Consider the following 14,638-nt stretch of genomic DNA (forward strand, 5'->3'; position numbering starts at 1 on the left):
AGTTCGGCTTGGCAGCCTTGATCAAAGATTGCCACGTTTTCGTCTCCATCTTCGGCACGTCGCCAACCTTGGCCCAGTCAACGTTTTGTTGGCTGCTAGCAACCAAGGCAATGGTGCCTTCAACACCAACCTCCAAGCCTTCTTGTCGAAGATTGTGTCCAAGATCTTCTTTAGAGTTGAAGCACTTGGCCAGTCCAGCAAAAGTCTTGGGTTCTTCTTTCTTCGAGAAGAAATATGGGAAAAGCTTCGCCAAGCCCGAGTCAGCATCATCAATGCCTTGGCGTGCTTCATCTCCATGAATCTCGAGAAGGGAGAGCGCGTCGAGAAGGTGATCACCTTCAGCAAGTTCGAGTTCGTAATCTTGACGCGTCCTCCCTGATGATGGAAAATATAGCTTGTCACAAAAGGCACGCTAAGGAAAGGACGGTACTCGAAGAATAAAAAACAGTCAGTGCACTTACTGACAAAACGTCGACTCTGTGATTCTAATCGAGAGATAATTTCTTTCTCTCGGGTGGTCTGCTGAGTAATGTTGTTACTCAGAGAAGTCTCTACGGCGTGAAGTCTTTTTCGAAGATCTTCAACAACGGCGGCGCTTGATTCAGCCTTCTTGCGAGCTTTTTCGCTTTGCTCCAATTTAAGAGCAAGGGCGTCAGCACGTTTGTTGGCTTCCGCAATGTCGGCTGGAAAAACAATCGACAGTAGAGATTGTCATGACAAAAATTATGATGAAGAAAATTCAATCAAGAGAAAAATAGCAAGATAGTACCTTTAAGGTTGTTCGAAAGATCACGGTACCCGACGAATTGGGTACCGAGACGGAAAAATTCCTTCATCAAAGGCTGTAGAGAGAGCCAAAGAAAGAAAAATCAAATATAGTGCGGAAAAAGTTCGACGGCAACAAGCAAGAAATAGGTAACACACAAAAGAAAAAAAGGGAAAACTTACATCATTCAATGAAGAAGTCGTGAAACCCCCAGTTAATTCGGTGGGTTCTTCGACTGGCTCTACCCGAGCTCTTTTCGGTGAAGAGGCTCGGGGGCTCGGGACTGGAGTAGTAAGCTCGGTGTCTTGTCGAGGAGTCGAGGTTTCGTCTCCATCAGGTTGAGCCTCCGAGATAACCAAAGTACGAGACGTGCTCGTTCGAGCAGTCACATCAATGGGGGGATTGTCCTCCTCTTCATCACTGCAAAAAAATAGGTTACAATATAAAGAGACAATATAGATAAAATTTCGAGAGCAAAAAAGTAACAAGAAAAACTTACGAGCTGATAAGGGCAGCTTCATAAGGATTTAAAGTTGTCCTTTCTTCAGTAGGAGCAACCTCTTCGGCATGAGATGTGCCGGCTTTGGACGTGCCAGTGTCGACAACTTCAAGCCTTTTTCTTTTGTTTCCTGGGGAAACAACAGAAGGAAGGGATTGTGTCGACTCGCTGGCGTCAGATTCAACTTCTTTTTCAGAAGAAGCCGTAGATTTGCGAGAACCAGCGACTGCACTTTCAGGGAGAGAAGTACCCTGGTTGTCTTCAGTGACAACAACCTGTTCTTCAACTTCTCCATCTTCAGGAAGAGGAGGAAGAGAAGCTAGAATCGGATGATTCTACGGAAAAATAGCGACAAGAGAAATTATGCAGAGTTCTCAGTAAAAAAAGAAAGCAGTCGACAAAGTAGTAAAAAGTTCGGAAAGTCAAAAAAGTCGGGAGGACAAAATGTAAGACAAAGAAAATACCTGGGGGAGAGGATTGGTGTCGCTGTATGGCTCCACGCGGCAAGAGGATGGAATAGGATCCTTCTTGCTGAGCGATGAAATTCTTCGGATAAGTTTCTCCAAGTCCTTTACAGAAAGATCCTTGGAGAGCCTATTCGCATCTTTTTCGCCAGCGTAAGTCCAAAGGGGATTTTTGCGAGCCTGCAGAGGCTGCACCCTAATCCTAAGGAAATAGGCTGTGATCTGGATACCCGACAGTTCCTTGCCTCGGGTATTCTGAAGCTCATGGATACGGGACATGAGGGCCTCTGTCGCCGTTTTTTCTTCTTCGGTAGCTTCAGCATCCCAGGAACGGCGACGAAGAATCTTGGCGCTTCCATCAAAAGGAGCTATGTTGTGCTCGACGGAGTTGGCACTTTCTTCGTGCACATAGAGCCATCTTTTGCGCCACCCTTGGACGGAGTCGGGGAATTTGACGTCAAAATACTCGACGTCAGAGCGGACGCAGATAACAACACCGCCTATGTTGTAGGCGATGTTGTGGGAGCCATTACGGCGGAGGCAGAAGATGCACTTCCACAGAGCCCAGTTAGGAGGAACTCCGAGCATTCCCAGAGGGTGATGAAAATGATGACATGGAGGATGGAGTTAGGGGTCAGCTGGTGCAGCTGAACCCCATAGACAAAGAGGAGGCCGCGGAGGAAGTCATGAATAGGGGTGGAGAGACCGCGGATGAGGTGGTCGACAAAACTAACCCGATACTCGATTGGAGGAGAGGGGTAGCTTTCTTCGCTGGGGAAGCGAATGGCGCCTTCCTTTTTATCAGCCCCAGCTTCTTCATCAAATTCACATCTTGGTTGGAGATTTTCGATCTCTCCCACTCCAGATCTTCAGCGGCTATCTTGGATTCGGGCGTGCTGTGGCGAGTAAGCCGCGCGCGTGGTGGCATCAACGGTGGTGAAAGAGCGAAGTTTGTGCGTGGGTGAGCTCAGAAAGCAATGGGCGCAATGGAGGTTTTTGCAGAGGGGAGAAGAGGTGCGGCGCGAGCGAAGGTGTGAACGGAGGAAGAAGAAGGACTTATATAGGGATTTAGCGAAGCAATGCACCGTTGGATGGAGAAATCGTGCGGCAGACAATGAACTCATAATGAGGGGGTAAAAAGGTATTTTTACTGTGAAGAAACAGAACAGGCGCTACAGTACGTGCGCCAGGAAAAGCGGAGGACGTGTGTCCCCCACTTGCACGACGTGTCAAGATGACAAGAAATTTGGACCCACAAGACAGAGAGAGAGCAGCACTCGCGTTTTCCAGATGAAACGATCGCGGCTATCGTCAGTAATGAGGTCACTTTGACCAAGGCAAAAATCTGGACAGTATGAAATAAGAAGATTGGTGGCAGGAAAAATTATCGATTATTTCGGGAGCCTTTGATCAAATACAAGTTTTTGCCCAAATGCTCGGGGGCTACTTTGGAAAAAAGTAAAATTCGAGTATGACAATATAGAAATTGTGGGAGCCTATGATCAAACGCAAGCATTTGTTCATAGCCTCAGGGGCTACTCCCATCGGGAGCGCTGTTCGCGCACCCGATAGATATGAAAAGCTCGAGAAAAAATGACAATATAGCGGCATAAAGTGTGGAGCCTACAACCAAGTACAAATCCTTGGCTGTAGCCTCGGGGGCTACTCCCATCGGGAACGTTGTTCGGGTGCCCGATGAAATAATACAAGAAGTGAGCATATTTCGAGTTACATGAATAACTCGACATATACTCCCATCGGGAAGTCAATATAAGTCATCTGTGACTCAATAAAATGTGCTATTCCAACAGCCGAAAAAAAGCACTTGACAATATATTCTCAGAGCGCTAAAAGTCGCGAATAATCTCTGAATGCCGCAAAACTTTGCGAAGGTAAGACCCGAGATCCGTTCTGAGCGGCGTGGCACCGTCTCTGACGTCGGATTGCTACTTTTTTCCGTATCAACAGATACGAAGAAAAATCCTAATGGACGCGTTAGGTACCCGATAAAATATGACTGGGACTCGACAGAATGGTAAGACCTTAAGCGGCACCTGTCGAAGTTTACACCAGTATCCGAGATCATGTCTAGGGACGTGATTTTGAAGTAGGTTTTTACGGATTGCCACTAGAGCAGTTAACTAGTACCTGATCTGTAAGATGAACTAGCCCCAACTACCAGTATCCCTGTACAATATAGAATTGCGTATCTAAAGATATGTGATGAGCTTGGCAAAAATATAAAATTGGAGATTTTTCTTGATTCTTTGATTCAAGCAAAATCTCGGGGGCTACTGACATAGGCATCCCCAATGGGCCTGCCGAAGATAGTACACGGGGTTTACTGAAAGCCCATGACTCGAAGAATACAAAGTTCGAAAGCCCAAGATAGAGTTAAGGAAAGTTAGAGTTGTATTAGGAAACATAGATTTGTAATCTTGCGGAACGGGTCAGAAACCCTCCCGGACTCTGTAACTTGTGTATCACGAATCCCTCGGCTCCACCTCCTATATAAGGGGGAGTCGAGGGACAAAGAAAGGATCAAATCATTGTCTCACGTAACCCTAGTTTTCATATTCGTCGAGTACTTTTCGGCTGAAACCTTCGAGATCCACTTGCCCTCTACTTCCAACTAAACCCTAGTCTACAATCTGTAGGCATTGATAAGTTAATACCTTGTCAGTGGGCCTGCCGAAGATGACGTGGTAGGAGCTCTTGAAGGGCACGACCTCAAACGTGATCATCTCTTCGCGGAAATTATCAACATCGCCGAAGGCCACGGGAAGTCTGATGCTGCCTAAGGAGTTTGCCTTTTTACCCGGAACCACACCATGGAATTCAGTGGTGCTGTGTTTGAGCTGTTCCTTGGTAAGGTTCATCCGCTCCAGAGTCTCCAGGTACATGATGTTCAAGCTGGCCCCGCCGTCCATAAGGCACTTGGAGAAGTCATAGTCGTCGATGCGGGGACTTACAACCAATGCGTAGCACTCCTTCGGAACGATGGTAGGATGATCCTTCCTATCGAACGTACACGGAGTTTCCGACCACCTGACATACTGCGGCACAGCCGGCACTGTGGCGTTCAGGATCCGGAGAGCTGATTTGCTGGAACGGACTGTTGGGGTTCCGAGGAAGGTGTGGTACGCGCCTGCACTCTTTTTGACAAAGGGGTTGGGTTTAACTGCGGATCCTTCCTTGGGATCCGGCGAAGCATCATCCTCATCCATTGCCTCGGAACTGTCTTCCTCCTTGTCCTTGTTCTTGCCCTTGCCTCCCTTGCCGTGAGGGCGGTGCTTCCGGGCTCGCTTGTAGCCTGCTTCCGGGTCAGATGTGAGATCATTGACCCATTTGCAGTTGCGGTTGGTGTGAGTGGACTTCCCCGTAGCCGGATCCAAGTGTGCCAGACAGGGCATGTCTCTGTATTCTTCATAGGTTTGGAGGGCGCGGGTTCCGGCAGCAGTGACTTCACCACGCTGCTGGCCCCTGCCAGCTCCGCCTCCGCGGCCGCGGCCTCTTCCGCCTCCTTGACCTCCGCGTTCGAAATCCATGGCGACCATCTCGGATCTGCCACTCTTCTGGTCATCAGGGGGATTTTTCCGCTTGCTGCCGCTGCTGTTGCCATTGTCATGGTTCTTCTTTTGCTGATGCAGGGGAATTGCTGTAGCTGCTAGATCTCCGCCTGCGTCGTCATCGGCGGCAGTATGATCACTGGCGATGGAGATCATGTCATCCAAAGTCAGTTTGTTTGCGTTAGCCAAGCAAGTGAGCTTGTGCCGCAGCAATCCTCCCCTTTGTAATCCACCTATAAAGGCGTGCATAGCTGTGGTGTGATCGACATTCTCACACTCGTTCCTGGTTGCTAGCCATCGGGTGAGGAAGTTCCTTGATGTTTCACCCTTCTTCTGGATACAGGCCTGGAGGTCACTTGTTGTGGTAGGTCTTTTGTAGGTGCCCCTGAAGTGCTTTTCAAAGGCGTTCTTCAGGTCGAACCAGCAAAAGATGGAGTTCTTCTTGAGGTCGCTTAGCCAAATCCGGGCTGGACCTACAAGGTACATCTGAAACATGCGGCAGGCGATGTTAGGGGTTCGTCCGGCGAAGGTTACTGCATTGTAGTAATCCTCGATCCAGGTATCCGGCCTTTCGGTGCCATCATAGTTCTTCAGATTTCCGGGTAGCTTGAGGTTCATCCTTGGCTTTGGTTCCTCTCGAATCATCCTGCCAAAGCATTTTGGGCCGATGTAGTCAGATCTGTATTTGTTGAGGCGTTCCCGTGCGTCGCGCGGGCCGTTGCGAGGAGACTTTGAGCGTGAGCGAGATCTCCGGCCTCCGCCTCCGCCTCCACCTCCGCCTCCACCACTAGGTGGTGGGGAGGGAGATCTGCGAGGGGGTCGATTTGACCTTTTGCTTCCGCCCTGTGACTCCTCGCGCCCTTCGTGATGTGGACTCCGGCTTCGATGGCTGCCTTCACCATGGTGTTGGCTGCCGCCGTCGTTCCGGCTTCGGCGGGGTTCTGGCTCGCGTTCGTCATTCCGACTCCTCCTGGGCTCGGGCTCATGATAGCTGTTCCGGCTACGTCGGGGTTCTGGCGTACGCTCCCTGCTCGTGTTCCTCGGAGGGACCACGGTGTCGCGGATATTGATTCCACCAGGCCCATGAGGTCTGGTGTTTCCGGCTGGACTACGGCGGCGAGGGAGCGGAGGACGCGGGTATCCCCTGGGCGGAGCTGACGGGTTTCGGTACTTGTTTTTGCCGGAGTACATCGCATCCTTTCCCTTCTTCGGATCTGACGGAGGCGTCTTTGATGGTACGGGGATTGGATTTGGGTGTTCTCTGGTTTTCCTTCTGCGTTCCGAGGATCCAGTTCGCGATTCTTCATCGCGATGGCGATTGTCGTAGGCGTCCTTCTGCGCTGTAGAGATACAATGCTCCGGGTTGGATTCCAATTTGCGCGAAGTATCTGCCTTGCTCTGCTGCTTCATTGCTGAAGCAACGAGCGTACGGACGTAGTCGATGTCGATTTCCTCGTCGTTTTTCTTCAAGATCTCCGCAGCTTTCTTCATATTATCCTTTGGCGTGGCGAGCGGCTGCTGCTCGGTCGGAGTTGCGAAGGTGATCTTGCGGGGAGTTATAGTTTCACGCCGGATCCTATCGACCTCCTGTTGAGCCTCAGTGATCTTGTCCTCCCAATGCTTCCGGAGTTGCTTGACTTTCACCAGTGATTCGTCTACCTCACGCTCTCGTTGGCGAAAATTATCCATGAAATGCGCGGCCTCTCTCCTCTCATCAAGCATTGCTGCTGCGGTGGTGGCAAACTTTTTGGCTGTTGCCAGCATCTCCTGTCTCTTAGCTTCTAGCGCTTCCGCATTTAATGCGTCTTCGGGGGTGATGGGTTTGTTGAGGATATCTGAGTGTGCGACTGCATCCATGCCTGCCTTCTCGACCAGTTCTTTTGGGGACAAGATTTCCCTGTGCGGACGTTCCCGTGAGAGCGGAGATCCAGCACGGGATGGCTGAGGGTCGCAGAGAGTGTCTTCTTCTGAATGTTGCTGATCCAGCGCCGCCAAAGTGGCAAGAACTTGTTTAGGCTGGGCGGATTCAACTTCAGTTTCATCACTACCCCCGAACTCCTTCACCTTGCGATCGAACTCTTCAGTATCCATGGAGGGGGCATCCCCGGAAATTGGGCTTAGGTTGCCCAGGATCGATTCTTCAGCCGGAGAGATGCTTTCTCCAACAGCCTCCTGCTGATCCGGAGCAACGTTGTTTTCCGGTGCCTCAACCTGCATGGGGCCTGCTCCGACTTCTTGAGGGGCGGCTCCTGCGGTATGGGCTAAGAAGTGTACGAAGTGACACCTTTGCTTCTCTAACACCTGGGATACCCAGGCGGATCTGCATTGGTCTTCCACCTTTATTTCCTGCTCAGGGGCGGATTGGGGGGGTTTTGATTTTTCCAGATCCAAGGCGGAATCTTCTCTAGGAAGCTCCTGCATCTCAGATCGGATCTTCGCGACTGCGTCCTGCTCAGCGGCGGTCGCATCAGCGTTACTTACCAGAGCGTTTCCGTCGGAATCGACGGTTTCGCCGATGAAGATGTGTATGCCGCCGACTGGGACGATGGAGAGCTTGACGCGGTTTGTCTTAGCCGGAATCCAGCACTCATCCGGAGGGACGATCGGAAGGTTTCCAGCGTAAAGGACGCGCCCCACAGCGATGGTGTCGTCGTAGCTTCCCATGGCGGAACCCTCCCGGTTCCGGCCTCCAGACGCCGCAGGCCCCACGGTGGGCGCCAACTGTCGTTGCCTATTCGACGGTACCTCGGAGGAGGGATCCTCACGAGGGGGAAAAGAAGTAGGGGCCATAGGGCGGAGTGCACACGGGACGGTGGTACGCGATTTACCCAGCTTCGGAACACCTGCACGATGACAGGGCCTACTGTTGCTTGTCTGGAATTATCTGGGCGCTTTCACGTTGTTACAATGAGTTGTGGTTGTGCCTCTAGGGCTCCCGGGATCCGGCTTATAAAGGCGCACGGATCTAGGGTTTACATGGAGAGTCCTAGCCGGAATACAAGTTTCCTAACTACGGTACAAAGTCTTGCCGTGTACGTCAAGGATCCACCTTCCTCCATAGTACGTGCTGGATACGGATACTTCATAGGCCCTCATGGATCCGGCCTCCTCTGTAGGTCGGTCGGGATCCGGCTTCCTCTCCTGGGCTGGACTTCATCCTTCAGGATCTACAGCAACTGGGCCGCCCGATGGGCCACACGCCTCATCACCAACTATGGACCACCCGGGCTTGCCGGATCTAGGCCATGCCATTGATATACCTATAAAGTATACCCACAACAGTACCCTATCAATCCTATTATCCCTTGGACCATGGTGCCACACGTCTTTGTGAATTCCAAAAAATTATTTGACTAAATAGCAATGAATAAGTAATAATAAATCTTGAATTCAAATAACAGTAAATGAATTTTACTTTTATTTTTATTTTTTTCATGTTCATCAAAATATAAACCCTGCAAAACTCCTATTTTATTTTTGATTTTGAGGAATTAAAATTTGTAAGCAGCCATAAATAGCCATTAGACATTAAAATCGTATGTAAAATTTTCCGTAGATACATTTTTATATAAAAAATATTTTCATCGGAGGTCTTATGTAACCAGAAAAGCTATTTTACTAAAACATGACGTCTTTTCATAGTATATTGAAATTCATGTGTGCTAATTTTCCTAAAAACTAGAACACATAATACATGATTATCTCAAAGGATTTTCTTTTTTAAAATTTAGAATATTTTCTTATATTATTTTTAAAAACCAAAAATGCAATCCAAGGGGGAGGTGGGGAGAGGGGGTCGTGTGGAGCAAAAATTTTGATTTTATTTTAGAAAAAGGCGACGGCTTGGACTTCATCGTAGTTGTGACACCATCACTTCGCCGTGATGTCATGGTCTTCCGGGGCTACGTTCTCCCCCTACGCCGACAACTTTCCTACGTTGACGGCCATGACATGTGCCGGCGACTTTTTTCTATGCCGACGGCTGCCGTTAGCCCAACATGTCCTACGCCGATGGCTTACCTAGGCCGACGGCCATGCTGTTGGGCTGCCCGGCTCGGGACCTCTACTGACGGCGTCGACTAAAAGCCATCGACGTAAGTTTTGGCCGTCGGCACCTTAAGTGTTTCCTGTAGTGCCACTTCCCATTCAAAACTTAGTTGCATCTTTTTTTATACGTAAAAAAATTTGTCTTCTTTTAACTAGAGGGCTTATGTGAAAAGCCATTCATATTCCAATTCCCTCCCTGGCAATAAACCGCTCGCGCGGTCTGTTTTTTTGCGCGGCAGCGCTCGTGCCATGCGCGAAATTATTCCTTTTTTTGTCACGTAGTGTTTAATTACGTTCACATGCAGCTGTATGTTCACAGTACCAGCTTATGTTCCCACTTGCAAGTTGCATACACCCAAGACCGTTCACACTGCATGCATCCATAAAGTATCTTATGCGTTTGCATTTAATGAGTCAGCTTTTCAGCACGAGGCAGACTCTCAATTCTCTTTATTTGCAATTCCCTTTTGACAGTTCTTTTTTTTGCAATTCCGTTTTGTTGTTATTTCATACGATAATTCATTTATTTTTGGATTAATTTTTATAATTCCCTTTTTCGGGCTAGTGGTTTTTTAGGGGGGAAATAACTGGTGGAAGATTCAATTGCAACTCAAATGAACTACGACTTGCTACTTAAATTAAGTACTATTTTTTAAGTTGTAAGCTAACAAAAGTTTCTTAAATATTCTAAATTAAATTTACTTTTTAGGGTTGCTAGATATTTAAATTTACGGTTGATAAACAACGGGGCACCAGATTGATAACTTGTAAACAAAAAAAAGTCGTAAAAATATTCTAAATGAAATTAACTTTTTAAGGTTGATAGTTATTTTATATTTACGATTGATAAATAAAGGGTCACTGGGTTGATAGCTTGTAAACTAAAAACGAGTCGCTAAAATATTCTAAATGAAATACTTTTAGGGTTGGTAGTTATTTATATTAACTGTTGATAAATAATGGGGCACCGGGTTGATAGCTTGGAAACTAAAAATATCAAAAATATTTTAATATAATACTTTTTAGGATTGATAGTTATTTATATTTTGCCGTTGATAAATAACTGGACATCGGGTTGTTAGTTATTTATTTTTACCGTTGATAAATAACGAAACACCGGGTTGATAGCTTGTAAATAAAAAAATTGCTAAAATATTCTAAATGAAAATACTTTTTATGGTTGATAGTTATTTATATTTACCATTGGTAAAATAGGGCACCGAGTTGATAACTTGTAAATCAAAAAAATGGTTTCTAAAATATTCTAAGTGAAATTAACTTTTAAGGATTAATAGCTATTTATAATTACCGTTGATAAATAACAAGGCACCGGGTTGATAGTTTGTAAACTAAAAAAGGGTCGCTAAAAATATTCTAAATGAAATACTTTTTCGGGTTGATAATTACTTATATTTACCGTTGATAAATAACCAGGTGCCGGGTTGATAGCTTGTAAACTAAAAAAATGGTCCCTCAAATATTCTAAGTGAAATTAACTTTTTAGGATTGATAGTTACTAATAATTACCATTGATAAATAATGGGGCATCAGGTTGATAGGTTGTAAACTAGTAAAAATTTCCTAAAATATTCTACATGAAATTAGTTGTTTTAGGGTTGGTAGTTATTTATATTTTACCGTTGATAAATAACGAGGCACCGGGTTGATAGCTTGTAAACTAAAAATTGGTCGCTTAAATATTTTAAGTGAGATTAGCTTTTTCGGGTTGCCAGGTTATCAATAATTACCATTGATAAATAAAGGGCATTGGTTTGATAGCTTGTAAACTAGAAAAGAGTTTTCTAAAATATTCTACATGAAATTAATTTTTTTAGACTTGGTAGTTATTTATATTTTAGCGTTGATAAATAACGAGGCACCGGTTGATAGCTTGTAAACTAAAAAAATGGTCGCTCAAATATTCTAAGTGAAATTAGCTTTTTCGGGTTGGTAAGTTTTTAAATTTACGGTTGATAAGTGACGTATTTCAGGGTTGATAACTTTTAGCCCGAAAAAAAGTTTTCGAAACATATTAACATGTGTGCTAGTTTTGAAGATCTCGTCGAGACGAGTTTATTAGTGAAAACGTATCTTAAATGCATGCAATATTTTTCCATAAATAGCAAATTTCGCTAAACAATTGTTAGAAAAGGAAATATCGGCTAATAACATGTGATTTAAAAAGAATCCATCAAAATGTTTCAAATAAAGTTAACTTTAGGGGTAGATAATTTTATACATTTACCGTTGATCACTCGAGTACGGAGAGTTGATTATTCAAATAGAGATGGTTAATAACTTTAGCTAAAAAAAGTTTGTCAAAACATATTAACATGGGTGCTAGTTTTGAAGATCTCATCGAGACGAATTTATTGATGAAAGCGAATCTTAATTTGGAGTTGTCGTTTAAAAATTAAAATGTTTTGAATTTTTAAATTTGGAAAAGATTCTATCAGCGAATCTGTCAGTTAGCTTGCATGCAGAACTTTTCCTATATAGTAAATTTGGTCAGAATTTTTGTGCAAAAAAGGAAATTTTGCCATAAATAGTAATTTCGAATGTTACTACAAATGAAAATTTCTGGTCCGGAGCTGACCGCCAGGGGCTCTCATTCATATTCGCCTCAAAGAGCCGCGTACCCCAAGGTTTCTCGTTTTGTTTCCTCGAAATGGAACCATGCAAATGTCAAAACTTTGCAAATCACTGATAAATTTAAACCATAAATTGTGAGATATTTTGTATCTATTTGCGCAACATTATACCAAAATTGTATTGCTTATTCAAAGAAGCGCATTATACACATTAGTGCTGCACCAAAAAAAAAACAAATATTGGATATCATTTTTTAAATATTTTTGTACATTCAAATAGTTTTAAGTTTATACATTTTTCATCCGGGCGAAGGAAAAAAATACTAGAATCTCGACAGTGAACTAGACGGCAGGTATAGGTGTACCCGAGTTTACAAATTCTACTCTCTCTCATGTCATGTCACGGTTGGGCACTTTCCCTTGAACGATATACTCTCTTTATTCCAGAATGAAGGTGTATAAAATTTTATAAGTTTAATCAAATTCATGGAAAAGAATATCAATATTCCCACGATTTCTTCGTCCGCAACTCCACTATAAGAATACCATCTCATCATCTCTATTACATGCTAGATCTCATCATAAACACGTCACTCTATTTCCGTCCTCTAAGTTGTCTCATAAATTTGAAATTCATAATAGTCAATTGCTATGTTTCCAACACCTTCTTGGTAACAAGCAAAATATTAACCCTCGCGACGGAGATAAATCCTCTCCATCATCTGGATCTTTCATCACCTCGGTCTTGGGCGCGAGCTGGACTGGGAAGTTTTTTTATGAGAGGACCTTTTTTTCGAAATAGGGGAAATATCGTCCCAGCTTCTGCATCCAGGCTTTTTTTATTAGATTATTCATGAAACTTTACAAGAAGCAAAATTAAAAGATCAAAACTCAAAGCAACCTTACTATACCTACAGTGGGATGAAGAGGGTGACAATACACCAACTCACATCATCGAAAACTAAATGCCTTCCCAAACCGCCCAATAGCAGGTGAGAAACACATCAGGTCAAGCAGACTCTCAACGAACGCCAACGCACACGCCACAGGAGTTGCTCCCACCGTCTTCCTCGACTCCATCTTCAAGAGAGATCATCGCATTAACCTTGCAAGACCTGCCGTCGATGCCACCATGACGCCAGACGGCTCCACCCTCCCGCACGTATACATCATCCCGCATCTGTCATCGATACCCTGCAGCACCATGCCACTGAGACTCAACTCCAACAAAGTGGTAGATGAACACCACTCCACCGAAATCCGCCAACATCCAACAGCTGCTCCAAAAACGATGCCCCAAGAGGTAGAACGACGCAGGACGTGCCGCCATGGTCCGATCCGGGAGACCCGGACCTAGGGTTTCTCCCGGAGCAGCACGAGTGAGAAACCGCAGACTGCGTCGACGATGCCTTCAAGAAGGTAGCGGCGCGACACGTCGCCATCGTCCGCCAACCGAGGTCGGAACACGGTTTTCACCGATAGCCGCGCTTCCCCAACTCGCCGAGTGTAGTGCCAAGATGGGCAAAGATGACGCCTTCGACAAGGTAACGACGTCGACCGACGCCGCCATCATCCGCCAAGACCGGGGTCGAGGCTCAATTTTCACCGGCCGCCATGACACCCCGGACTAGATCACCATCGCTAGAAACCTGTGTGAGACAGGCCCGGGCCGACGGGAGTGCGGCCCGTGCGGCCGCACAGGGCCCAGAAATTTTGGGGGCCCAAAATTTCTAAGTTTGCCTTCCATGTAGAGTATATATAAAGGCATACTTCGCAAATTATTACTGTAGCCATCGTTGCTTAGTTGGTTGTAAGGTCAGGCTTTCTAGTATTGGAGGTCGCATGTTCGAATCCTTTAGTCTTTTGTTTTCTTTCTTTTCTATTGTTCGACTTTTTTTTATTCCATGCTATGCCTATGATACATCATGCTTGATTATTTATTTTTATTAGTCTTGAATAAAACCCGAAGAAGTTGCATGCATAAATCAGGCTATAACTATTTTTAAAACAAATTTCTATTTCAAATCTTAAATATATTAGGAAGTTACTACTACATATCTTGACTTCTCATATTCAAATCATACAATTAATTATATTGATCTTTATTTATAGAGATTGAGATAAATTTGATATAGAGATATTGTATTCCTCTCATTGGGATCGTTCTTATAATGGGCTTGTCTATATAATATACTTAGTGGGATAGCTTTACATGCTATCAGCCTAATCAGATTATGAAAAATTATTTTTCTATCATAGTTTAAATGCATCAAAACCATTAGATTTGGGTATTTTTTGGTAGGACCATCGGTACGGTTGGGGTTTAAACTATTTCCTCTTAAAATAATTTTTAAGACGATTTTACAACGGTTTAGAATCGTCTAGTGTCGGTAGTAGTTCTTCACTTTGAACGTCCATCTAAGACACATATATGTTATAAACTTATAATTGTTATTTAGTTATATTTTCTCAGTGAGACAGGGGCCCATTTTAAGGTTTCGCACGGGGCCCCAGATTTTGTCGGCCCGGCCCTGGTGTGAGATCCCATGATCCCCCACACAGGGCTACCAGTCTGGCTGACCACCTCCGACGAAGAAGAAGGTCGCCTCCACCGTCGAACCCGAGGCTGCTGCCCCGGGCGTCCTCGAACCGCGGGAGAAACCCAAGGTCACCACCCCGCACCGGCGAGAAGCGGAGGAGAT

The sequence above is a fragment of the Lolium perenne genome, chromosome 7 (genome assembly GCF_019359855.2).
Source record: "Lolium perenne isolate Kyuss_39 chromosome 7, Kyuss_2.0, whole genome shotgun sequence".
NCBI lineage: Eukaryota > Viridiplantae > Streptophyta > Magnoliopsida > Poales > Poaceae > Lolium > Lolium perenne.